We start from the raw sequence: 27,165 nt of genomic DNA, 5'->3' as shown, positions 1-27,165 counted from the left end.
GGTGGGGGCATGCAGTCCCCCAAGGCTGTGTCTAGTGCAAAGCTGTAGGTGGATGAAACACGGACACTTGCTGTCTGCCTTGGGCTCCATGTCAGTTGTGTGACTCACTCACACACACAGGGTTGGCAGTGCAGCGAGGTCCAATCGCTAGCATACCCTTATAAGGTCATGATGGTGCTATGATGCTCCTGTAATAGGGTTGCTAGCATCTGGCAGTGCCAGCCCACCAGGAAAACCATGGAACAGGCTCACAGCTTTATGGTACAGGCATCTCCCCACTTATGCATGTTCAGCATGCGTGTTGCCGGTGACACACATGCTGAAAACAACGCCTAAAGGGGGTGAGGTAGGGTGGGATAGAGGGGGAAGATTTAGATTGGTCCTCTGATCTTTGGTTTCATATTTGGTTCAAGGCTTGTCTCAAAATGTTTTCATTATTTATTTGTTATTTGCTGAGTACTGATGACTTTAGTGATGCGCTTTCCAAATACTGGTGATATTAGTGTTGGGGCCAGGCAGGTCTCGCTAGGGAGAGAGGTCTTCCTGGTGCCAATGCTAATATATGATTTTGGTGTCAGGATAAAATACTCCTTCTCACCCAGACTTTTGATGAGATATGAAATTTAAGCGTTTCCCACAGGGATAGCTGACTCTTGCAGAAAAAAACAAAGAGTTTAAAGACAAGCTTTTGTAAAATGCACTTCTTTGGATATATGAAGTGTTACCCTCAGCTACAAACATTGGAGCTGACTCCTAGCCAACCCCCCATAAAATATTTGAGGAGATCGCCACCACCGTCCCAGAGAAACCACCCCTCCAATTCTACAATTCTGTGCTCAGTTCTGAGCGTGGTCGGAAAACCACAATGCATGTCCTGCTTTCCTGGGGTACCAAAGTGGCTTACAAGAGGCTTTCTTTACCAGTTAACACTTACATTGTCTTACGTTGCTTTGCATTAAGCAGGACCTTAATTTTTCCTCTGTTGTAAAGTTATAAAAGATAGATGGATAAAATAATTCTCACGATTTCATTCCCCATTAAGTGACATAACAGCAGAAAGAATTTTCCTTAACTATATCTGGAAAGATCACACATGGTGTGCTGTACTTTTTAAAAAGCAAAATCTGAAGTGTGTTGGAAAATATAGCACGCACACACACAGCTAACCAAGGAAAGAAACATATTACTGTCTGCATTGCAAAGATACTAACATTACACATGCTTACCCGAATGGGATGGGTAAAAAATTGTGCATATTTTTTACTTCTGCTCCAGTGAAGAAGAATAAGAGAAACTGAGGGTAACAAAACGTTTGTGTCAAGTTCTCCAAAGAGCCCCTGCATAAAATTAATGAGGAGTTGTTAAAATAGACTGTGATGTTCACAATTGGTGCAACGTCTAGCGTGATGATAATGAAGTTAGCAACCTCATTAATTCGACATCATCTTGGATTAGGTTTAATTGAAGGTTGCCAATGAGCAATTTAAATTATAAATAATATAATGCAATGGAAGCCTTTACTATAATAATAACTAAGAGTTTACAGTCATCAGTTGCAAATATGGCAGTGTGGTGATTGGGGTTTTTGGGGTTTTTGTCTCCTATTCCCCTCTCTGACCCATCTGATTTCCTTGGGTAGGTTTTTGAAAAAATCTCCACCCAAGGTGAATTTCCACTGCATTTTCTTGATAAAGTCCTCCTGTTATCTACAATTGCTGCTCTGGGGAATTGATGCTCTACAATAACTGCTGGAGATCTGTGAAAGAGCATCTGCTTTGCATGGTTCAATCCCTGAGGTCTCCAGGTGGAGTTGACAACTTCCTCTTGCCAGAAACCCTAGAGAGCTGCTACCCATCAGTGTAGACCAGGCATCGGCAAACTCGGCCCTCCCAGATGTTTTGGGACTACAACTCCCATCATCCCTAGCTAACAGGAACAGTGGTCAGGGATTGTGGGAATTGTACTCCCAAAACATCTGGAGGCCCGGGTTTGCCTATGCCTGGTGTAAGGTAAAGGTTAAGGGACCCCTGACCATTAGGTCCAGTCGTAGCCGACTCTGGGGTTGCAGGGCTTATCTCACTTTATTGGCCGAGGGAGTCGGCGTACAGCTTCCAGGTCATGTGGCCAGCATGACTAAGCCGCTTCTGGCGAACCAGAGCAGCACACGGAAACGGAGTTTACCTTCCCGCCAGAGTGGTTCCTATTTATCTACTTGCACTTTTTTGACGTGCTTTCGAACTGCTAGGGTGGCAGGAGCAGGGACCGAGCAACGGGAGCTCACCCTGTGGCAGGGATTCGAACCACCGACCTTCTGATCGGCAAGTCCTAGGCTCTGTGGTTTAACCCACAGCGCCAGACAATACCAAGTCAGATGGGCCAATGGCTGGACTCAGTGTAAGGCAGCTTCCTATGAGAGATGTCAATAGATGTATAAAGCAGTCTCTAGGAATAGGGAAGGGAGGGAATCACTTTGCTAATCTAAGAACAAAGCTGCTGCTACAAAAAAATAATAATGAAATGAAATAAAGTGACTGCAGTGACCTTGGAGAATTTCTAAAATGCACCTTCATCCAAACATAGGTTTCAGCGTGACACTCATAAAAATTCCAAAAATCAATTCAAAGTTGAAGTAAGCAGTAAAAATAAAAACAACATTATGAGTTGCATCCAATTTTTTAAAAGTCATAATCAGAGTAGACCCACTAAAATCAGCGGGTTTAAGTTAGTTGTGAGATCCATGAGCTTCAGTGGGTCTACTCTGAGTCTGATTTATTCCCCCATATGAACCAACCCAGACCCTGCAATCATCATCTGAGGCCCTTCATGAGATTCCTGGAAGATGGCAGCATGAGAACGGTCTTTTCTGTGGTGACTCCCTGTTTGTGGAATGCTCTCCACAGGGAGCCTTGCTTGGCACCTTCATTTCATATCTTTATGCACCAGGTGAAAATGTTTTTCTATAACTAGGTCTTTGGCTGATTAACATTCTATGTCCTTTTAAATGTTTTTTGTAGTAGGAGCATTATTGGTTTTTTGTGTGTGTTTTATCATGTATTTTGTGCTTTCATTTTTGTATTTTTATATTGTGAATCGCCCTGTAATCTTTGAATGAAGAGCGGTGTACAAATTAAACAAACAGGAATAAAATAATAATTTAGTCAGATGCAACCTGTTAAAACCTCATGTGTTGGCCTTGTCCTGATATACTTTCCAAAGGTGTGGATTCATAATGTGGAAGCAGCAAGGCCCTGCTGTGTTATGCTTCCACAGAGCCAAGTGGAGCCAAGGCCACCCCAGGAATTTGCCAAGGGCAGTGCTGTGTTCTTTGGAGGGAGCCATGACCTGCTGCTTTTGGCAGCTGATAGAAGAGACTTTCCCCCTCCACAGTTCTCCTTTGGTCTGTGTACATTTGCTCCTCAGGAACAGTAGGGAGGAAAGGAAGCGTGTGGAGCCTACTGATAGGGTCTAATGCGAAGAAATTGAACTTTCCGACATTGTGTGTTTGTGTTTTGGTTGTAAAATGGTTGCTTTTTGCTTTAGAAGGGCTCTCGGGCATAGCGAGGTCAAAGGTTCACAAGATGGTTAAAAAGTACAAGGAAATTGTACACAGGAGGGTTAAAGGTTCAGGCGATGGACCTGGCAATTGGGAGGAAACAGCATTTATCAATACCTAAACTACTGAGAGCAGAAGGTGGTTGGTGGAATTCACAATGGCATTTAATGTTTCATCATAGAATTGTAGGGTTGGAAGGGATCGCAAGGTACATCTTTCCCAACCTCCTGCCATGCAGGAATCATAGAATAATAGAATCGCAACTAAAGAATCTCTGGCAGATGGTCATCCAACCTCGATTGAAAAACCTCCCATGAAGGAGAGTCCACCACCTTCCAAAGCAGTTTGTTCAGCTGCCAAACTGCCCTTAATGTCAAAAGGTTCCTCCTAATGTTCAGTCAGAATCTTGCTCCATCTTTCATGTGAAAGTCCTTTAGATCTTTGAAGATGGTTATCATAGAATCAAAGAACTGTAGAGTTGGAAGGGACACCAAGGGTCGTCTAGTCCAACCCCCTGCAATGCAGGATCATATCTCCTCTCAGTCTCCTCTTTTCCAGGTTAAACACACCCAACTCCTTCAACTGTTCTTCATAAGGCTTGGTCTCCAGAGCCTTGATCATCGTGTTCAGCCTCCTTTGCACATGTTCCAGCTTGTCAATATCCTTCTTAAATTGTGGTGCCCAGAACTGGACACAGGTGTGGCCTGACTGAGGCAGAATAGAGCGGTACTATTACTTCCCTTGATCTGGACACTACTTCTGTAGTCATTGTTTACATACTGGATTTTTCAGGGATGTGGTGGTAGCTGATGCCTCAAGGTGCTGCTGTTTTGCAGGCATCTGCTGTCTTCTGAGCTATGGATATCAACCGAGATGGTAACATTCTATTACTTCTGCCCACGGCTGGTCCACCCAAGGGGCAAAGTGAGGCGACCACCTCAGGTGGCAGGATCCACAGAAACTGCAGATCTGGCCTCCGAGGAACAAGCTTCTTGGAGACCAGCTATGAACATCCCCAATGCCGCCTCTACAGCGGTCTCTTGGCAAAAGGAAACATTGCTGGTCTCCTCCAATGTAGATCTTTATATAGATCTCACTCCTTCTTCCCTGGTGGGGTGAAAGCACCGTTTTGTGGTTTGCCTCAGGTGCCAAAATATATTTGGCTGGCCTATATCTGCCCCATCCGAACTACGGTAGCATTCCCTGTCCCCTAAGACTGAAGGCGAATTTAAACATTGCAGTTCCTGTCTGGAAGCTGCTGAGAATTATTTCCATGTAGCAATGTTCTATCTGGCAGGCACAGTGCCTGAAAGCCATATACATTTGCCCCAACCAGCACCACACATATGACTTATTGTCAGGCTTTGGAGAAATGGCTTCCTCCTCCTCTTTGGCCGTGGATAAGCAGAACAAAGCAAAAATAGTATCTTACCATTTAAAAAGATTTTAATGATCACAGCAAAAGAACAAAGAGTCCATTCTCGGAGTAAAGGTCTCCCAGTTAAGGTTTACACCCACTTCCCCCCGAGTCACCCGAGTCACTTCCTCGCCTTGCAACCTGATCTGGCAACCACTGTGCCTTCTGTGCAGCTACCTTATCTAATCTCAGTGACCTTGGACTGATCAGCTGGACACTTTCCAGTGAACTGGAGTCTGTTAACTCTCTCCCGGTTCTTCTTCTCCTAGCTGTTCACCACCCAGTTCTTCCCAACTTTTGTCTTCTGAACTATGTCCCTCTGCGAACCACTGTTCCAAATCTATACTGTTCCACTGCTCCAGGGAAGATTCAGGATCCTGATGAGGAGCAGCAGGAGGAGGAGGCTCCCACCATTCCTCATCTGTGCAGCCCTCCTCAGCACGGTCCCTGACACTTGGGCAGATACACACAACTGAGCCATCCCTGTGGAATGAAGCTCTAAGATATTATGCCTCTGGTATGGAGCACCATTGCCTGGGAACCATGTGCAGGAGAAACATTTCAATTGATGTCAGCTTCAAAACTCTAGAAGAAGGGATGCCCTCCTTAGATTTGATGGACTCCAACTGCCATAAGCTCCAGCCATCATGTCCGCTTGGCAGGAGTGATAGTAAAACAGGCAGCTGCCTTTTGCTGAGCCAGACCAATGGCCCATCTCAGTAGTGTTCACATTTACTGGCAGCTGCTGCCCAGGGTTTTAAATCGAGATCTCTCCCAGCCCTAACTGAAGATATCAGGAATTGAAGCAAAAACATTCAGCGTGCAAAGCAGATGATCTTAGCACTGAGCTATGGCCCTTCCAACAACGTTCAGAGGTGACAGAGCCTAGGACTTGCCAGTCAGAAGGTTGGCGGTTCGAATCCCCACAACGGCGTGAGCTCCTGTTGCTCGATCCCTGCTCCTGCCAACCTAGCAGTTCGAAAGCATGTCAAAGTGCAAGTAGATAAATAGGTACTGCTCCGGCGGGAAGGTAAACGGCGTTTCTGTGTGCTGCTCTGTTTCACCAGAAGCGGCTTAGTCATGCTGGCAGAAGTGGCTTAGTCATGTACGCCAGCTCCCTCGGCCAATAAAGCGAGATGAGCGCCGCAACCCCAGAGTCGGTCATGACTGGACCTAATGGTCAGGGGTCCCTTTACCTTTATATGGCCCTTCCAACAAGGTTTAGAGGTGACCAGAATTAGGGACACATCAAGTCCTTTTAAAATTGCTTCCTTCTCTTCTGAGTTGTCATTATGGGCAGGGAGATTTTTCCTTTTCTTTCCATTTTATTATGATGACTTTGCAGATGACCTACTTCAGAGCATCTGGTGCTGGTTATTGCAACTTCAAAGACTGTTGAGGGGGGAGTTCAAATGTACATATATTTATACCAACAAATGCAAATGAGAAATTGCAGCAATCGTTTACTCCTCTGGGAGAGGTGGCAACCACATGTGGATTGTGCAGAAGATAGAGAGTGTTTATGTGCCTTAGGAGGCTGATTGCCTTACAGCTGTGTGCGATGGATAAGCAGAACCAGGTCTTCTATCGTGGATTAACATTCTCTCCAGACTATTAATCCCACTTTGATTCTTTGATCAGCATTCTTGCTGATCAAGTTTCCTCCATGGACTTGAGCTCATTTTGCCCTTATCCTAAACTCTCTTATCAAAATGATCCAGATTCCTTGAGTGTCCTTTGCATCATGTCCCATGTTAGCACACATTCTCAACTTCTGACTTATTAAATACTTGGAATGTCTATTGGAGCCATGTGGATCACTGAAGTTGCATTGCATTTTTAAGGCAATAAAATGGAACCCCCCTTTTTTTTGCAAACAAAAAAACAAAAACAAACACAAACCTCAAATACACCATATGGTGTATTCAAAAAGACTGGGGCAAATTTATACTTTATATGAAAGAAAATTGTAAACAGTTGAAAACACTTGTAGGTTTGAGTTGAAATGTTTGGTAATGGGAAATTAAGGAGCTGATTTACATATAAGAAGGTGATTGCTAAAAGATTGATATAAGGTAAAAAAGTGGATATAGGTATGCGAAGAAATTGGTAAAGGTGTGTGGAGGTCTGTCAGAGGGAGGGAAGGAAGGTGATGCTTTATTTAAGCAATGCTTAAAGTTATGGATTGTTTTTTTCTATAATGAAATATAGAAAACTTAATAAAAATTATATATATAAAAACAAAAAACAAATACATCATATGGAAATGAAGCTTCCAGGATGCTGAAAACTGAAACTATCATAGCCAGGTTTCTGGGTGCACTTAAAGCAAAAAGTTTATATTTTTATACTTGCAACTCATCTGTAGTCTTGTTGTATTAGGTGTCCTGTACACCATTTAGGGACAATATTGATTAAGTGGCATACAAATTATTGAAATAAATAGGTAAGCATTGTTGCAGCAGTAGCATTTATAATATCAGGCAAGGTCAAAGGAGCGGCATGCAAGCTTCAAATCCAATCCAGTGAACAGCAAGTCCTTCCTGCTGGGATCTGCATTTCCCAGCACTCCTGGCTTGCACCTGACTCACAGCCATAGCAATGTACCAGATGCCAGGAAGCCTTCCTCCATCTCACCATGCCTGGTAATTGGAGGAAGGCTGAGGAGGTTGGATGACAGAGGGGAAGCAGAAGGTATGGAGGCCTCCTGGGAGATGGAGAATGGGTCTCCATCACACTCCCAAAAGCATCCTTAAAGGTATGACAGAATCCAGTTTTGCTTGGAATAGAGCTGTTTTCTGAATTGGAAGGGTGCGTGTGTGGGGGGGGGGGAATAGCTCAGTTTTCCATTGCAGATAAATGCCCTCTGGACATACCAAGGAACCTGCAAGCATCTTAATAGTTTAGATTAGAATACAATTGAGTTTTATTCTATTTCTATTAAAATATAATGAGAGAGGAGGAGTACTAGTATTCCATTATGTGGTTAAGCTAAATGGTGTGTTGAAGGGAGAGGGGGGAATGGTTATTTTAAAATAATCAATGGGAGATGATTAAGATAAAGCTTTTCTTCAAAGGAAAAGATGGAAAATTGTCTCCCTGGAATTAAACTATTATGCAAGTAAAATTATTAGAACATGATGGTTACTCAGTTTAAAATATTCACAGCGCCAAGTGCCATCATCCATCGATTTAAGAATCATATTAAGTGGTTTTCATCTTAAAACGTGAAGTACTAAATTGGAGCGTCTGCCGTTAAAGGCAGCATTCAGGGAACCCTTTAATGGAAAGTAACAGAAATGAAGACACACACATGGCTTTTAAAAGGGATTAGATAAATTCGTGGAGAATAAGGCTATAACTGGCCACTAGCTAAGCTGGCTATGCTCTGAGTGCATGATCAGAGGCAGTAATGCTTCTGAATTCCAGATGTTGGAAAACCCACTGGAGGGGAGAGTGGTTTTTTGTTTGGGTCATGTTTGTGGGCTTCCCACAGGCATCTGGCTGACCTCTGTAAGAGCAGGATGCTAGCGTAGATGGGCCATTGACCTCATCCAAAAGGTTCTTATGTTCTTAAGAAGATAACTTTGAAATAGAAGCTTTGAGCAACAGGTGGCCCATGTAAATAAGGGCAATTTCCACAACCTCCCCAAAATCTAAATATTGGCCTATGCCCCTCAATAATGTTCCTGGTGCAAGTGCAGGAAAATCTTGGTTTCCCAAAGGAAAACACCTCATCGGATGGTAAAAGTGTTCTTGGACTGTACCGCTGTAGAATGTATGATGCAGACTGAATGATCCTGCATGAGTATTCAGTCATATAGGCCTGGTTCACACATTACAATAAGCCAAACAACAGGTTACCGTGACTGCACAACCTGTATGTACGGTGTGGGTCTGTCCCACTCTGGCTAATGGTAGGGCCGGTCCTGACATCTTGGATTCTTTTGGGCAACCTTCCACAGTGGTGTTTCATGGTTGCTGCAGAGTTCAGGAGTGGCAGAGATCCAGTCCCGACTAGAAAATGTATGTTTTGGCCTCGGCGTTGCAGATTGCCAATAAGCCAAGCATCAAAAATGTCACTGGGCTCACGATTGAATTACTTGTGTGATCTGTGCACAAGCATGTTGGACCATATTAGATGGTTGTGTATATGTATATCTGTGTGGGTGGGTGGATGGATAGATTAGATAGATAGATAGATAGATAGATAGATAGATGATAGATAGATAGATAGATAGATAGATAGATAGATAGATAGATAGATGATAGATAGATAGATGATAGATAAATAGATAGATAGATGATAGATAGATAGATAGATAGATAGATAGATAGATAGATGATAGATAGATAGATAGATAGATAGATAGATAGATAGAGATAGATAGATAGATAGATAGATAGATAGAGATAGATAGATAGATAGATAGATAGATAGATAGATAGATAGATGATAGATAGATGATAGATAGATAGATGATAGATGATAGATAGACAGATAGACAGATAGATATAGATAGATAGATAGATAGATAGATAGATAGATAGATAGATAGATGATAGATAGATAGAGATAGATAGATATAGATAGATAGATAGATGATAGATAGATAGATGATAGATAGATAGATATAGATAGATAGATGATAGATGATAAATAGATAGATAGATAGATAGATAGATAGATAGATAGATCGATAGATAGATAGATAGATAGATAGATAGATGATAGATAGATAGATGATAGATAGATGATAGATAGATAGATGATAGATAGATGATAGATAGATAGATGATAGATAGATAGATAGATAGATAGATAGATAGATAGATAGATGATAGATAGACAGATGTAGAAAAAGCCCAGTTTATTTAGGCTGATCACTCTTGTTAAAAAAGAGAGGGGAAACCAGTTTTGGTTCGACTGTTGTAATAGTATGTATGTTGCTTGGAAGTTAAATCAGCAATAGGAGGAGGAAGAGTCTGAGGGAAGAACAGGAAGTGAGGAAATAGAGATTGGGAGATGGATAGAGAGGCAAGGAGAGAAGTGTAAGCCCTTTTACTGTTTCAAGTACTTATAAAAAAGTACACTGTTGAGAGCTGCTCCTTTGATTACACAATGTCAAATGAAACAGCTGGAGCCTACAACACACTTAAAACCCAGAACATTTGGTGCAAGTTTATGCTGTCCTATTTGTTTCCAATGATTTTTAAAAATGTAAATACTAAAACTGTACATGTAACAAATAGGTGTTTAAGAGCACATTCCTAATAAGGGTTTAGCCAAGATTGGCTATGGCTCCCTGCTGAAGGTACACATGGAGTTGCTGTTTAATGCGGAAATGGCCCTAAAAGTCTGTCGTCGTTGTATCTGATTTGCTGAACGGCCTGTCTGACTTTGCTCCTATCCTGCACCAGACAGCATGGTGGGGTGCCACCACTGATCCAGTCAGGCACGTCACCGCTGGGAGTTAGAAGGGAAGGTTGGGAGGCAGCATTGAGGATAGTGCATTCCAAACATGCCAGCAGAGCCAATCCAGTGCTCCTACTAGTGTGTTTGTTCACTTCATTCTCACTCACCCTTCACCCAAGGGCCCCAGGGTGGGTTGCAGAATTACAGCCTTGCCCCTCCCACTCTGCCTCCTAGTCACAGGTTAGGTGAAAGCTGGTGCACTGCGTCTGCTTCTGTATGTATATGAAGCATCCTTATACCAGCTCTGATTTCTGGCTCATCTCACCCAATATTTCTTTTTTCTTTCTTTTTTTAATATTTTTATTAAGTTTTGCATAAATATATTTCACAGACATACAACAGACAAAAGTAAATGAAATAAACATAAAAAGAAAAGAAAGAAAAGAAAAAGAACATAAAATACGTACAACATAAACGACACGACTTACATTAATTTTACAACAACATTGATCGACTTCCCTTTATCTCGATTTCGGATAATGTTATCTTAATTATCTTTCTGCTGTATCTATTCCAAAATAAAATTTATAACGTAGTAAGCGTTATCTCATGCCTACTGTGATTTTTTTTTTAAGATACATATATATTTCTGATTAACTTTTGATTTTCCCCTTGTCTCTATTTCCATATATATTCTAAATTTATCCCATTCATTACTAAATTTTGTACGTTTTTGATTTCTTATTTTCTGAGTCAATTTTGCCAATTCTAAATAATCCATCAATTTAAATTGCCACTCCTTTAATGTTGGGGTTTTTGCTGTTTTCCAGTACTGTGCTATGAGGGTTCTAGCGGCCGCTGTTGCGTATTGAAGAAGGGTTCTATCTTCTTCTTTAATATCTTTGCCAATTATCCCCAGCAGGAAGGTTTCAGGTTTTTTAACAAACATATATTTGAGAATCTTTTTTAATTCATTATAGATGGATTCCCAGAATTTTTTGAGAATCTCGCACGTCCACCACATGTGAATAAATTCGCCCTCTTTACTCTTACATTTCCAACACAATTTGTCGCCTGTTCTATAAATTTTATACAATTTTATCGGCGTTATGTACCATCTGTACATCATCTTGTACATATTTTCCTTAAGTGTCGTGCATGCTGAAAAGTTCATATCTTTACACCATAAAGCCTTCCATTTATCAAACTCTATATTATACCCTAGATCTACCGCCCACCTCACCATCACCTCCTTTACTTCCTCATCCTTGGTGTCCCACTCAAGCAACTGGTTATACATTTTTGATAATAATTTTGTTTTACTTTCTATTATTTCAATCTGGAATCTAGATTTTTTCTCATTTATTCCAATCTTTTTGTCTTCCGTCCACATTGAATTTATTTGATGATATTGAATCCAACCAGTCAACTTATTTTTTATTTCTTCGTATGGTCTAATCCTGCACCCGGATTCTGTTTTGGTTAGTAAGTCCTCATACGTCCATCGTTCCCCCTCAATGTTTAATTTTTTAATTGTTAAAATATCAATTGGTGATAGCCACCAGGGTGTCTTCTGCTCCAGCAATTTTTTATTCCTTTCCCAGACTTCCAGTAGTGACCCTCTGAAAATATGGTTAGAAAAACCTTTATGAACCCTTCCCTTATCTCGCCATAGATAAGCGTGCCAACCGAATCTTAAGTTAAACCCCTCTAGATCTAACATCTCTCTATTTTTAATGACGATCCAGTCTTTTACCCAACAAAGACATGCGGCCTCATAATATAACCTCAGATTTGGGATCGCAAGACCCCCCCTATCTCTTTGGTCTGTAAGCAGTTTAAATTTAATTCTGGGTCTTTTCCCCTGCCAAATAAATTTGGAAAGTAGTCTCTGCCATTCTTTAAATATTGCAATTCCCCTAATTATTGGAATGTTCTGGAATAAGAAGAGTAATTTGGGTAATAAACTCATTTTAATTGCCGCCATTCTGCCCATCCACGAGAGATGTAATCTGTTCCATGTATCCAAGTCCTTCCTTATCTCTTTCCATGTTTTCTTATAATTATTTTCCATCAAATTTATATTTTTCGTAGTTATCCAAATTCCAAGGTATTTTACTTTTTTGGTTGTTTTAATTCCAGTTTGTCTTTCAAGCTCATTTATGGTGTCTTCTTTCATATTTTTAGTCATTATTTTGGTTTTTTCTTTGTTCAATTTAAATCCCGATAATTTTCCAAATTCTTCTAGTAATTTTATAACTTTGCCGATGCTCTCCTTTGGTTCTTCCAATGACAGCATAAGGTCATCTGCATATGTTTTCAATTTATGTTCATTCGCGCCGATTTTTATACCACGGATCTCTGGGGTTTTCCTTATCTTATTTGTAATTGTCTCTAAGACTATGATAAACAACAGCGGTGATAGAGGGCACCCCTGTCGAGTACCTTTTGCTATTTCAAACTGTTCTGTCAGGTTGTTATTTATAATTAATCTGGCTCTTTGTTGTGTGTATATTGCTCTAACTCCTTCTAGGAATGTGCCCTCTATCCCTGTTTTTTCCAGACATTTTATTAGAAAACCCCAGGAGACATTATCGAAAGCCTTCTCGGCGTCGACGAACATTAAAGCGGCAGGGATTTCGTTATGACATTCTAGATATTCAATAATGTCTATTGTGTGTCTGATGTTGTCTTTTATTTGTCTATTAGGAAGGAAGCCGGCCTGATCACTGTGTATAAGGTTAATTAAACATTTTTTAAGTCTATGTGCCATTATGTCTGCAAAGATTTTATAATCATTGTTCAGTAGTGAAATCGGTCTGTAATTCTTAATATTAAGTTTATCTGAATCTGGTTTCGGGATCAAAGTAATGTAGACTTCTTTCCAGGATGTTGGCATTTTTCCTCCTCTTAATATCTCATTCATAACGTCACATAGTACTGGTGTTATATATTCCTCTAGGACCTTGTAATATTTAGCTGATAAACCATCTGGTCCTGGGGCTTTTCCTAATTTCATCCTCTTGATCGCTTCTCGAATTTCCTCTATTTTTATAGGTCTGTTTAAGGCGGTTCTTTCTTCTTCTGTTATTTTTTTTTTTGACTATTTTCTTCTAGGTATTTTATAATGTTCGTTAAATCTTCTTCTTCTCTTTTGTATAAGTTCATATAAAATTTAAGGAAGTGCTTTTTTATTACTTTAGGGTCTTCCAGAACTTGCTCATCTACTTTTATTTTGTTTATGATGCTACATTTTCTTCTTTTCCTCAGTTGCCACGCCAGAAATTTTCCAATTTTATTTGCCGATTCGAAGAACTTTTGTTTCATTAACTTTATTCCCCATTCAACCTCTTGGCTTATTAATGTTGAACATTGTATTTGGAGCATTTTATATTGTTGCTTATGGCAATCATCTTTTGGATTTTTTATCATATTTTTTTCACATTCTTTCAGTTGAAGGATTAATTCTTCTTTTTTTCTTTCCTTAGCCTTTTTTCTTTGAGAGTTTTGTTGTATCAGGAGACCTCTTAACACTGCCTTACTGGCATCCCATACTGTATCTATTCCAGTCTCTTTGTTAATATTTAAAGCAAAATAATCTTTTATAGTGGTTTTTGCTTTTTCGATCACTTCTTCTTTTTCAAATAGGTAGTCATTCATTCTCCATCTGTACAGACCTTGGGTCTTCCATTTTAATTGTAATGTTATTGGGCTGTGATCCGATAAAGTTCTGGGTAAAATTTCACATCTCTCCGTTCTTATTACTAATTCTCTCGAAATCCATATTTGATCCAGTCTGCTCCAACTCTGGTGTGGTTCAGAGAAGTGGGTAAATTGTTTCGTTGTGGGGTTTCTATATCTCCATATATCTATTAAGTCCAGATTTTCTTCCAAATCATTGAACGATTTTGGTAATTTCCCTTGATTTAAATTTTTTTCCCTTGTGTTTCTATCTAATTCTGGTGTCGGCACCGCGTTTAAATCTCCAAGTAGGACTAGTTTGTTGTTATCTAAATCTAATAAAAGTTGTTCCATTTTTTTTAAAAAAACTCCATTCTGTTTGAGTTTGGGGCATAGACTGTTATCACATTTATTCTCTCTCCCTGGTAATTAATTTGGATTCCTAAGATTCTTCCTTCCTCATCCTTGCATATTTGTTTGGGTTCTAATTTCTCTTTCGCATAAATTACTACTCCTCTCTTTTTCTTAGAATCTGAATTGATAAATTCTATTCCCAACCTTTTATTTATTAGAATATGCTTGTGTTTTTTAGCAACATGGGTTTCTTGGCAACAAATGACATCAATGTTTTTTTTCTTTATAATCTTTTCAAATTTATTTCTCTTGAACTTATCGTTAAAGCTGTTCACATTCCACGAAAAAAACTTAAGAGACATTTTGGGTTATTGCTAGGTTCACTTTATCCTTATTTCTGCTTTATAATCTGGTATTATTCCTTCTTTTAGATTCTCTGCCTTCTCCTTCTTCTTCTTCCTCCGACTTTGAATCCTCCGTTTCCTCCTCTGACCCCCCACCCCCACCCCCGGCTCCGTCCCCCCCAACCCCCCCCCACAACCAGGTCACCTCCTCGTTGTCTTGCCTCCTCTCTACCCAAATCTTTTTCGTATCTTCTCAGGAACTTTTCTGCTTCAAGTTTATCTGTCAACTTGAATTTTTTATTCTTGTAATAGAAAGAAACCCCTTCTGGGAATTCCCATTTATATTGGATTGCATTCCTTTTCAACACACTTGTCAGCTGAGTATATCCTTCCCTTTTGCGGAGAATCCTAACTGGAATTTCTTTGAAAATAATGATTGGGCGGTCTCCAATCACTAACTTTCTTTTAAAGCTCGTTCTTAATATTGTATTCTTCATTTCAATGGTATTAAAAATTACCAAGCAATCTCCAGGGGTTTTTTTTAATTTGTTTTGTTGTGGTTTCCCTCTTATTCTAAAGGCATTCTCTATAGTATATGCTACTTGTTCTTCTTCCATCTGTAACCATTTTGCAAGTTCTTTGACTATTCTTTCCCTTATATTTTCATTTACTTCTTCTACTATCCCTCTGAATTTTAAATTAAGATTTTTTTTGGCGCAGTTCTGTCATAGCTAAATTGTCCCACAGTTGATCTTGTGTTTTATTTAAACTTTTTATTTCATCCTTTAACCTCTCAGTTTCTTTCTTTTGGTCCCTCAAATCTTTCTGTGTTCTTTTATTTGATTCTTCAAATATTTTTGATTTGACTGTTAGGTCTTGTATCTTTTTCGTCAGTTCCCCTACAACACTTTCTATTTTGTTATCTATTTGCTCCTGCAGTTCTCCTAATTTGTTTTCCATGTGTACTTCCCTTTGTTTGAATTCTTCTTTGATTTTTAACCATAGAATGTCTAAATCTATGACCTCCTCATGCCGGGATACCTTCCTTTCCACCGGGGTACCTCTGGTTTTTTTTGTATCTTTCCCCGACATCCTATGGGTTGTTTCTCTCTCCCCAAAGGGGCTCACAATCTTATTTATTTTGTTTTATTTTTTCTTTTTTTATAATTTTCTTTTTTCTTTTTTGTTTTTTTGTTTTTTGAGCCTCTTTTTTGTTTTCCCCCTTTCAAAACCTTTCGTTTTCTTAATTCAGTATACCTATTTCCACTATTCACTTCATTTACGTTTTCAAAAACCTTTTGTTGTTAAATACTCAAAGTTTAGTTAGTATGTTAGTATAGTTGATTTAAAGACCGAGAAGGTTAACCAAAATTAGAAGGATGTAGGCAAAGATCAAATATAGTGTCCTTCTTTTGTAGTCCAGGGGGAATTGAATAGTCTTTCTATGTTCCAGAACTTTCAGCCACTTGATTGGCTTAATCCAATTTCCAGAGGTTAGTTGGGTTTTTGCACTCTGGAGGCTCTGGGTCCAAATTCCAATGACTTTCTATCCACAGTTTCTTGTCATCTAACGTAGAGGTTTTATCTGGCAACTTACAAGGCGACCAATTCAAATGTTGTTCAGATGGTTCAGATAGTTCAGAATCCTTCCATAGCCAAAATGTAAAAAATGAGTGTAAGAATGAATTAAATAGGTTTTTAGTTGAGTTAAATTTTTACATTAGAGGGGAGAGAGGGGAGAGAGAAGGAAGAAAGGCAAGGAGGATAAATATTCAAGAGAAAAAACGAGGGGGGAAAGCAGAGGGTGGAAAGATAAGGAGGGGTGACTGGGGAGCACAAAGGGGAGGAGAAAAGAACACTAAATAATATATGTAGTAAATAAGAGGATTTTATACAGCGGGTGATTATACTTTTGTTTCTTAAAGTTTTATCTTAGCAGTAAAAGTCTTAAAAGAATCTTAAAAGCGCCTCTCTTCCGTGTCCTCAGATGTTCACAAATTTAAATTATGTACATAGTGAAGGTGAAGGTTTTACGAGCTGGGGAGTTGTACTTTAAATTCGTGAAGTTTTGTCCTAAGCGTAGTGGTCTTAATGAGACCTCTCTCCCGTGCCCGCAGTTCTTCACAGGTTAAAGGTCCTTTTGTTGCTAATTCTTTTTATGTTTAAACCGTGTTTCCAGCCAGTATCACCGACCAGCTCTTTCAGGTCCTTCTCCCAAATACTTTTACAGGCAGTTCATATAAGCAGATCTTTTTCTCTATTTAAACCTGCAAAGGTCCCGTCTTGAAGAGGCTCGATGTCAGACTGTTTTTTAAATCTTGGCAGCTCCTCTGAATAGGAGTCCGTGGCTATGAGATATTTCAGGCTTTTTTTTTTATGTTCGTTACTCTAGAATTCCAAAATATTTGCTTTGTAACTCAAAAGGTCCAAGATAATTCCTTTATAGCTTTATAGCTCACAAGTTAATTGCTTTATGGCTTTATAGCTCACACAGTCAAACGGAAAAAAGACTTCCTGCCACCTCCTTGCTACTTAATAGCCAGCGCCATTTTAAGCCTCTGATCGAGATAAACTCCCAAAGTTGAATCTTCTAACATCTGACGTTCTCTTAGTGTATTTTCAAAGTTTTTGAAGTAAAAAGCAGCTACTCACACTAAGGGTTCCGCACTTATGGTTTTGGAGGTCCGTCGCCTTCTTCAGGGGGAGCCTGAGGCATCGTAATGCAGGATCGTTGTTTCCCCTTTGATGCTAGCGGTTTCGTCACTCCAGGCTCTTAAACAAAAAAAAAACCCAAAAAGCGGCGGTCCGCATCCACACGGCTGGGGCTCTTTCCCTCAAGAGATTCTCCCTTGAGCTTTCTGGGAGGGCGCAGTGCCCTTGCGACCCCCCCTGATCACTGCATTATTCGGAAAACTCCTCCGGAGTTTTTCCGCACTCCCTTTCTGCTCGCGACGGAAACCGGAAGCCTCTGCTCACCCAATATTTCTTACTCTGACTGGTAGAGGCTGCAAGGCCTTGGGCAGGAATCCTCACATTGTGGGGATCCCTCTCTCTCCTCTCTGCCCCAGTGTGAGGGCAACAGTTATGATGTAAAGGAACAGACAACGATTTGGGATAGAAATTGGCCACAACTTTATTGATTGCAAATATAGATGGACTTTGGCTCAGGCAATGGGTGTATATCCATTTCAGCCTCCTGCTAGAGGGCTTAAATTTTAAACAGGGTGATGCCAAGGATTGTGGCCTTACCAAGAACGAGGTGGCCGACCCCGTGGCCCATCTGCCCCACGCTTGGCTTCTGGATAAAGACTTCCACCTAAACCCCTTTAGTTTGTGCCTGCTTTAGGTTGCGTGATGCACCAATTCACCCCAAACCTTGATGACTAGGATTCCAACCAATGCCTTGCCCACCAGAAGTTATCAGTTTTAACCCTGGCCAGTGGACCAGGGCAAGATTTCGGCCCTCAGGTCTGCCATCCAGGCTCCTGCCACTTGGATTCCCCTTGCCACGCCTTTTGCCCTACAATGCTGCCAGCCAGGGAATTTAAACGGCCGCCCACTGGGATATGACTCCTTACTGTCCCGGGAATGGAGGGCAACCCACGAGGGACTGCAACTACTGTCAACCCAGAGCAGAGTAAGCGGCCATTAGAAGCTTCTGGATCCTTCGAACTAGAAATTCCATGGACTGAGCTGGGAATCATCTGCATGCACAGTGTCTTCTCTTCGCTGAGCTATATCCTTTTCTTGCATACTGGAATGAGTGTGAACGCTGTTTACCTCTTCATTTATCAGATTATTCGGTTTCTGTCCCTGGAATTCCTAACTTAATCATCTCCTGTGCATGGATTCTCACTTCCAGCCTTCAGAAGTTGGCATATCAGAATTACTCATGAAAAGTTCCCCACACAAAAGTGTGGCTTTAAGAAGAAGAATTGGTTCCATAGCAATTGACAAGTGACAAATGTTCAAAATACTTCATACCTGACTTGTTGCACATTTATTTTGGTGCCTCTGGAGCACCTTGTTAAATGGAGCTGCCTCCATTTTCCTTTTGGTGTTGTTGTTGTTGTAAAAAAATCACAATAATCAGGACTTCATCAAGATACTACGCAGTGTGAATTAGATTGAATGCTGACCTGCTGTGGCAAATGCTGAAAGTCGAATGGCTGAAAGCCAATAATTTCATCACACTACATAAGTACTCCATTGACTTGCTGTCCTGAAGCACTTTTGATGTCAGCTGGAGGCAGGTAGATTATGATTCCATGCCGGTGTCTAACATTTCACAACCTTTCCTCTGCTTATAAACTGAAATATTTTTGAGGAGCATAGTGTTGGTGCTAAACAAGATTCCCTGTACTTCATTCAGTGCCTTTTAAGTCAACAAAAGGCAGAACTTAAATGCAGCAGATATGTTCTTATATTGGGAAGGGGGGGCGGTGGGATGAAATATAAATATACAGCCATAAAACAAAAAGATGCTATATATCTATAGCAAATGTGGAATCCTTTCTGCAATGCATTTTCTCCAGGTTTCTTGGACCCCAAGTTAACAGTCGGTTGGCTGCCCTGCTAAAAAGCCATACTACACTAAGGTACATCCACTCTCAGTAGCATCCTCCCTTAAAGGATCAAATAGTCTTTTAAAAATAATAATAATGAACCATAGCAGGTTTCCAAAGGATAGTTTTGCAGTGCTGCAGTAGTGATACAGTACAGTTTGCATGCAAAATGTATTTGGTTAAATCTCTTGTATTTCCAAACAGTACTTGGGAAAGATTCCTATCTGGAAGGCCACTACCAGTCAATAGACAATATTGAACAGGACCAGGGGTTGCCAATGTTTTTGTAAACCAGAGAAACTGCTGTGGACACTAGACAACACAATCTTTTATACTATTGGCTACAATAGAATGCTTCTTCAGTAGAATGTGACCCTTGAGCTAGATGGATCAATAATATTGGTTGATATAATGCATCTTCCTAGGTGCTTTCATTGTCTGATCCCAACATTACATGGGCAGCAGTGGTGGCCGTGTTCCATCCTTTGGTCACTATACCAGGCAGTGGTAGGAAATGGGGTGGGGATACCCAAGCACAATGTTTATAGTGTGCAAAATCCTGACCTAATGAGGGCAGGTTAGAGGCGCTGCCTTACCTCTCCTAAAAATGGTTGCAGGACATGTGAAGAGCCAGGCCTTTTATTAGTCAGATCCTGTGTCCACATGCGCTGATGGCTTGCAATTCATCCAGTGCCTTTTGAGTCTGTTGAATGCAGAACTTAAATGCAGCAGATACGTTCTAATACTTTTTGTTTTGCAGGGTGTGTGTGAGAGAGAGAGTGAGTGAGAAAGAAATAGCCATATAAGTATACAGTATTGTCCAGTTGTTGGCATTTGAGAGACAATGGAGTGCACCTCTGTTGACGAAGTCAGACCACTGTGTTAGCAGCACCAAAATGCCATCCAACCACCTTAGGGACTCTGAATTTGTGTAGGGTTCACTCCTTGGTCTTTTGTTCTCCGGAAGACATCCCAGAAGGCAGAAGAGGCTTAGGACCAGAGTTTTCCTCCTCTTAGATGGGCTACGTTCCCAGGTTGACAAGTCCAACCTGCCCCTCACTTCCCTCTACAGCTTGTGCAGAAACCACCTTCTTGACCGTTGGACCCACCATTAATCTCATTTGCTCTATCTGCCAGAGCCTGTCTTCACATGTGGCAGAAGTCCCTGATTCACCAAGGGCTTGACACCTGGTTTAGCCAGCCAGTCAAAGCCATTTCCCAAAGTGTGGTTGCCGTTGCGTGTTGACAGTTTCTAGGAGCCACGAGTGAGAGCTGAGTGCAGGGCAGGGACCAAAAGTGGACCCAGGAAGAGCACAGCGTGTCCCCCACCAGAGGTACTACCCCCCCAACACCCTATACACCCCACACTATCCTATACTGGCTATTTATTTATGACTGCAATATTTTTTTTCCAGATTCTAAACACCACTGAAAGTTTGTGAATTGAACACGAGTCTGGGAAAATGAGGAACTATGAGAAACTGGGTTTGACAGATCTGCACAGCTTTACTTGGAGAGGATGTTGAACGTGGGAAACAGAAAGCTGATGCCCCACCGCTGTGTCTCCGCTCCCATATGCCCACCTGTGTTCTTCTAATCAGCTTCTACTTAAGCTGTTATAGCCACTGCTCATAAAGTTGAGCTATTGCCCATTTCACAAAGGTGGCTTTCTATTTCCTCACCTGGTGGGCATTGCCAGTTGGTCATCTGAGAGCACAGATGAACCTCAGACCCAAGTAGAAGCCAAGTAAGAAAAATACTCTGCCCTATTCAGCATGAAATGGAGGCGAATGCCTCTCCCTGATGCTGATCTTCTTCCCTGCCACAGTGTGAGAAATTGTAATTCTCTCAACTCTCCCAAAATGTACTGGTTGCAGACTTGCTACTGGTGGGTGGCTTTTCCTTAACAAGCCGTATCTCCTGACAGGTGACCTATTGCCGGAATGACAAGATGTCCTTTAATGCAGCACAATGGAAGTGCAAAACTCTTTTACATTTGTTATCTAGCTAATCCTCAAATGTCACCCGAGTTGTGTAGCTTAGCATTATCGTTAATGTAATTATTCGGTTGTATCCAGTTCTGTCCCTCCACTGTGTAGAAAAGGGGAGGCAATTATTATTATTATTGGAAATCCATCCCTTTGTCTTGTAGCTCCTCTACACCACCTTGCACACTGTTTGAAAGGGTCCACCAAGCCTCTGAAGCAGATTTGGTGGGGGCATAAAGAAAGAAGAAGACTGCAAAGAGAAAGGATAATTAGAGGGGGAACTCCCCACCTTCCACCCTTATGTTTATGGAATACCCTCAGTGCAGGGTCAGTTCAGGGAAAGAACTGGATACAACCCATTATAGTGTGCTTGAAAGAATCCTTGCTCAGTGGAAGAATTGCATATGTTACAATCCTTGCCATCCTTGTCATTTGCCTCGTGCAGCAAAACCTCTCGGGTCAGCCCTGGCCCTGGACTCAAAAAGGTCTTTTCTTTTTTTATAATTTTTTATATTAAGTTTTGCATAACAAATTTAAATTCAAACACATCAATCACCTCTTCCTTTAGGATTCCCTGAATCCTCTGACTTCCCTTCACCCTTCCATGGTTTCCATCTGCTTATCTTATTTCCTCTAAGTTGTTAAAAGAATATTGCCCATTTTTCCATAGTTTTTGTACACTACAAGCATTACTCAAATCCTGCCAAAGTTTTTAGTTGTTTACAGTGTTCTCTTAAGTACATTATAAATCTTTCCCATTCCTTCTTAAAATTCTTCTCTTCCTGGTTTCTGATTTTCCCAGTCATTTTTGCCATTTCACCATAGTCCATCATCTTCACCAGCCATTCCTCGCTGGTTGGAACTTTGTCGTCTTTCCATCTCTGAGCCAGTAGTATCCTCGCTGCTGTCATCGCGTACATGAATAGTCTTTTCTGCTCTCTTGGAATCTCTGTACCTAAAATGTCTAACATAAAAAACCTCTGTTTTTTTCACAAATGTTATTTTAAACATTTTTCCCCCAACTCATTATACATCATTTCCCAGAATGTTTTAGTTATCTTGCGTATCCACCACATATAGTAGAATGTGCCTTCTTTCTCCTTACATTTCCAGCAAAGATTAGAAGCAGTCAAAAAGGTCTTTTCAACTATGACCACTAAGCAGGCATAGGCAAACTCCAGCCCTCCAGATGTTTGGGGCTACAATTCCCATCATCCCTAGCTAACAGGACCAGTTGTCAGGGATGATGGGAAGTGTAGTCCCGAACATCTGGAGGGCCGCAGTTTGCCTATGCCTAAGAGCCTAAATCCATCTGTGTGGAAAGTGGTGTCAGGCTGTGTATGCACCATAACTTTAAAGCACAAAGAATATTGGGAACTGTAGCTTATCTTTCACAGAGCTACAGTTCCCAGCACCCTTAACAAATGACAGTTCCCAGGATTCTTGCTGGGGAGGCAGAAATGTGCTTTACATGTGTGGTGTGTACGCAGCCTAAGACACCCTGCGCATTTGCGGTACATTGAAGCCACTGGAATTAAAATGGGGCACTGGGGAGAGGGACTGTTGCTTCCAACAATGTATTTCCTGGGCTCACCAAATATATTGTTTTTCTCCTTTTGCCGCACAATTTGTAGCTGCACGATTAATACCAATTTACAATGCTGTTCCCTGTGCAACTCAATTAATTCCAAGGGGAGATCAGCTCTGAGTGTTTTGTTAGAGGAAATAATTGAGCCTCATTTACTTGTGAGAGGTCTATTGTTCATGACATAGTGGCAACAGTTACAGCTTCAGTGTAAATATATAACAACAAAATGCACACGGAGCCGCCTCGTCCCATTTTAGCTGCCGGTATTTTTTCCCTGCCTGTCAGTTTGGCCCTACCTGGGCCTGGACAAATTGTTTCATTAACATTTTATTACATCTTGCTATTGTTGTTCAGAATATGTGAGCAGCTGAGAGACAGTTTGAACAGAACTGCCCAAAAAAATACTTTTTCATGAGCATTTATCCCTTCACATAGCCCATTTATAGTCAGTGAGTGGCCCTTTAGCCAATAACTGAGGCCTGTGCTGACCCAAGAAATTTTGCTGCCTAAGGCAGTGAAGCAAATGGCTCCCCCTCCCTCAGTATCCAGGGCCGACCAAGTTCTTTTAACACCTGAGACAGAAAAATTCCACGACCTCCTCTTTCTGGAAGTAAAACAGAAAACAACAATAAGCTAAATCACCCAAATTGCTGCACTTTCATGATGCTGAAAATCTGCTGCATGAGGTAGCTCCTTCACTCTGACTCATGGCAGGCTGGTACGGCCTTGTGGCCTTTTGCGGCCATTCTAGGCTGGAATATGATGGTGGACCTTTAAACGTTGCTGCTGAGCTGTTGGATGAACCCACAGCAAAATGAGTCACTTGGCACCGCTATAATGTCTAAAGGTCATCTTAAAGTGTGGAAAGGGCTGTAGCTCAGCAGCAGAACACAGAAGGTCCCATACTCAATGTGGGCACCTCCAGCTAAGAGGACCCAGGCAGCAGGTGATGGGGAAGACCTCTCTGGCTCTCAGACCCTGGAGAGCCACTGCCAACAGTAGCAGCTGGTAGGGCAGCTCACCTGGCAGACAATATTGGGCTAGAGAAACACATAGCCTGACCCGGCACAAGGCAACTTTCCATATGAGCATATTAGCATAGCAAGCTGCCTTATGCTGAGTCAGAAGAGGGATCCCCCTGGCTCTCAAGAGTTTCAGACAGGGGACTATATATCCCTGGGCAATATATCCATATACGTACCGTCCAAAACTGGTTTGAAGTTCATATCATGATATTGGTTTCATAGTTTTTGACCTGGCAATATATTCCGAATCATGATGTGTGTGTGTTAGTTACGCAAAAATCACAATGTGGGGGAAACTGTGAAACCAGCCAATGTTCCTCCATATTTCAGACACTGTGATACAGTATATCAGTAGATCCTGATGTTTAGCTGGTGATATATCATGAAGCTGAAAACCAGATATCACCAAGCCCTGCTGTTCACCTCTACATAGTTCCAACTTTATTTCAGATGTTGTGATATATTGGTATATTGAGAAGTTTAGCTGGTGACATATTGTGATGTTGAAAACCAGATATTGGCCAGCCCTATCTGAAGATATCAGGGACTGAACCTGAGATTCTCTGCCACTGAGCTGAGAGCCCCTTCTGTGACAGGGGAGAATTTATGTGGCTGTGGATGCAGAACTGTTGTTGTTGTTATTTAGTCATTTAGTCGTGTCCGACTCTTCGTCACCCCATGGACCAGAGCACGCCAGGCACTTCTATCTTCCACTGCCTCCCGCAGTTTGGTCAAAGGATGCAGAACTAGAAAGCACTAATTCTTACGAGTTGGTTCAAAGGTGTGATCTTGACTATGCTGTGCAAATGAAAACAAAAAAAATTCCTTCCAGTAGCACCTTAAAGACCAACTAAGTTAGTTCTTGGTATGAGCTTTTGTGTGCATGCACACTTCTTCAGATACACTGAAACTGAAGTTTCCAGACCCTTCTATATAGTGAGAAGGTGGGGAGGGGTATTACTCAGAAGGGTGGTGGGAATGGGTGATTGGCAGATAGCTGTGATGAGCCTGTTGACGACTCTTAACGACTGCAATAGGTCTTACAGGAAAAAGCAAGGGGTGAGAAGGTGAAAAATGGCTTTTGTTGTGCAAATGAAGTTTGCTTTTGTTTGCATTTGTGCATCTTAATTGTGAGTCTGTCTTTCCGGGTACCCCTCGTTCCTTTCAGCTGGGGTTGCCATGCCATGCTAGAATAAATTCCAAAAGGAGAACAATGAAACTAGAATTCAGCTGCCTGCAGTCCTAAGAGGTAAAAGCAGACAAGTGCTATTAATTGTGCTAAAAGCAGCCCAAGGACAAGGGAACACACCACATGTGAAGAACTGCAACAAAGGAAAGTTAGTACAGATTTGTAGGGTGCTGTATGGAATGAGCTAGTTTTCTAGTGCTAGGTTTGCTTTGTGTTTGTAGATAACATATGACATACAATATTTATAATGGCTAAAATAAATAGACTTCGTCCTTGAGCTCTTGTTGGGCCCATCTTCACAAGGTAACAAAAGGAATGTGCCCTCCAAGAAGATTCAGTGAATTGATTCAAGTGTAGAAAGCTGCAATATGTTGTCTGGTTTCCAAATCTGCCTATTTAATAGGTTTAGCACTGCTTGCATTTGTAAATTCAATGCTTGCCTAATACAGGGATAGTCAACATAGTGCCCTCCAAATGTTGGACTCCAACTCTCATCACTCTTGACAGGCTGGGGCTGATGGGAGTTGGAGTCCCACAACACTGGGGGAAGAAACAGGGCCGGCCCACCCATAAGGCAAGGTGAAGAACCACCTCAGGCAGCAGGCCTCCAAGGAATGCATCACATGCTGCTGCCGCCATGGTGCATTGCACTCTTTGGAGGCTGGCTGTGCCTCTTCCTCCAGCCCCCCACCAATGCTACCTCTACAGCGGCCTCTTGGCAAATAGGAGTCGTTGCTCATCTCTTCCCACCCTTGTTCCCACCAGTGTAGATCTTTATTCCCCACCCCTTGTTCCTGATGTCAATCTTCACTTACCCTTGTTCCCTGATGGGCAGGGCGCCATTTTGTGGAGAGGTGCCAAAATGTATTGGGCCAGCCCTTGGGGGAAAATCAGAGTTTCTGTAGAAAATAAGCATCAGTACATATACCCAAGTAGCGCATAAACTCAACCAGGTGTCTCATCCTGCCCAGAAAATATTTAGCAATGTGTTTGGTACCAGCTTGGCTGCAGGAGTTGCCAGAAGGAGGTGTACAAGGTGCCATCCAACCATCTTAGGGACTCTACTCTGGATTTACGTAGGGTTTACTCCCTAGCCTTTTCTTCTCCCGAAGATATCCAGCAAGGCAGCAGAGGTTTAGGAACGGAGTTTTTGTTCTTCTAGATGAGATGAGCTACCTTCCCAGGTTGACAAGCCCCATCTGCTCCTCACTTCCCTCTACAACATGGGCAGAAACTGCCTTCTTGACTGTTGGACTCATTCTTGGTCTTGTCCGCTCAATCCGCCGGAGTCTGTCTTCGCATGCAGGGGAAGTTCCTAACTCACCAAGGGTTTGAGAGCCATTGGCTACCCTCACTTGGTTTAGCCAGCCAGTCGAAACTGCTCCTGGGTGTGGCTGCTGTGGCTTGCTGACAACTTCTAGGAGTCATGGGTGAGAGCTGAGTGCAGGGTGGGGACCAAAGGTAGACAAACTACCCATTAGGATACCCTACACACTGTGGTTTGTATGAACCAGCTGTCAAATTCACTTCTGCTTTGGAATGTCATTGTGTCTCTTTGCATTGATCTACATATACAGATATATAACTGCATGTAACATCTAATAATCCCAAATTACAATTTTGAGTTGTTTGAGGCAGTCTTGCAATGAATTGCTAGCGCTTGGAGCAGGAGGCATTTTTTTTAAGTGTGGCTCCTGATTAGGAATGTAAAAATCGATAATGTCTGAAGTATTGTGAGAGGACTTCCTAAATATGGCTCATCATGTTGGAAAAAATCAATGCAAAATGGGCATGTGGAGTCAGCGTGTCCTAAGAGGGGAGAATTAAGGAGGGTTAACCCATAGAAGCAGGCAGGAAGTAGTCACTAAGGATGAAGCCAGCAAAGGATAGGAAACGTCAGTGATGCTTTTGTTTGATGAAACTCTTGTTGGTTTCGTGTGTGTTGGGGTTTTTGTTTTGTTTTTTGCATTTGTTAACTCCCAATGGTGCCCTCCCAATGTTTTGGGGGTCCATCTTTCATTATTCCTGCCCATTGCTAATACATG

The 27,165-nt window shown here is 41.5% G+C and overlaps 1 protein-coding gene across 2 annotated transcripts in view; it reads left to right on the top strand.

Annotated features, from left to right (window-relative positions):
• SYNPR (synaptoporin) overlaps positions 1–27,165 on the top strand; it is a 148,636-nt gene that overhangs the window by 92,249 nt on the left and 29,222 nt on the right. The window lies entirely within an intron of this gene.

Source organism: Podarcis gaigeae (assembly GCF_964106915.1).
Source record: "Podarcis gaigeae genome assembly, chromosome: 2".
NCBI classification, from domain to species: Eukaryota; Metazoa; Chordata; class Lepidosauria; order Squamata; family Lacertidae; genus Podarcis; species Podarcis gaigeae.
This window is presented reverse-complemented; position numbering and strand designations above follow the sequence as displayed.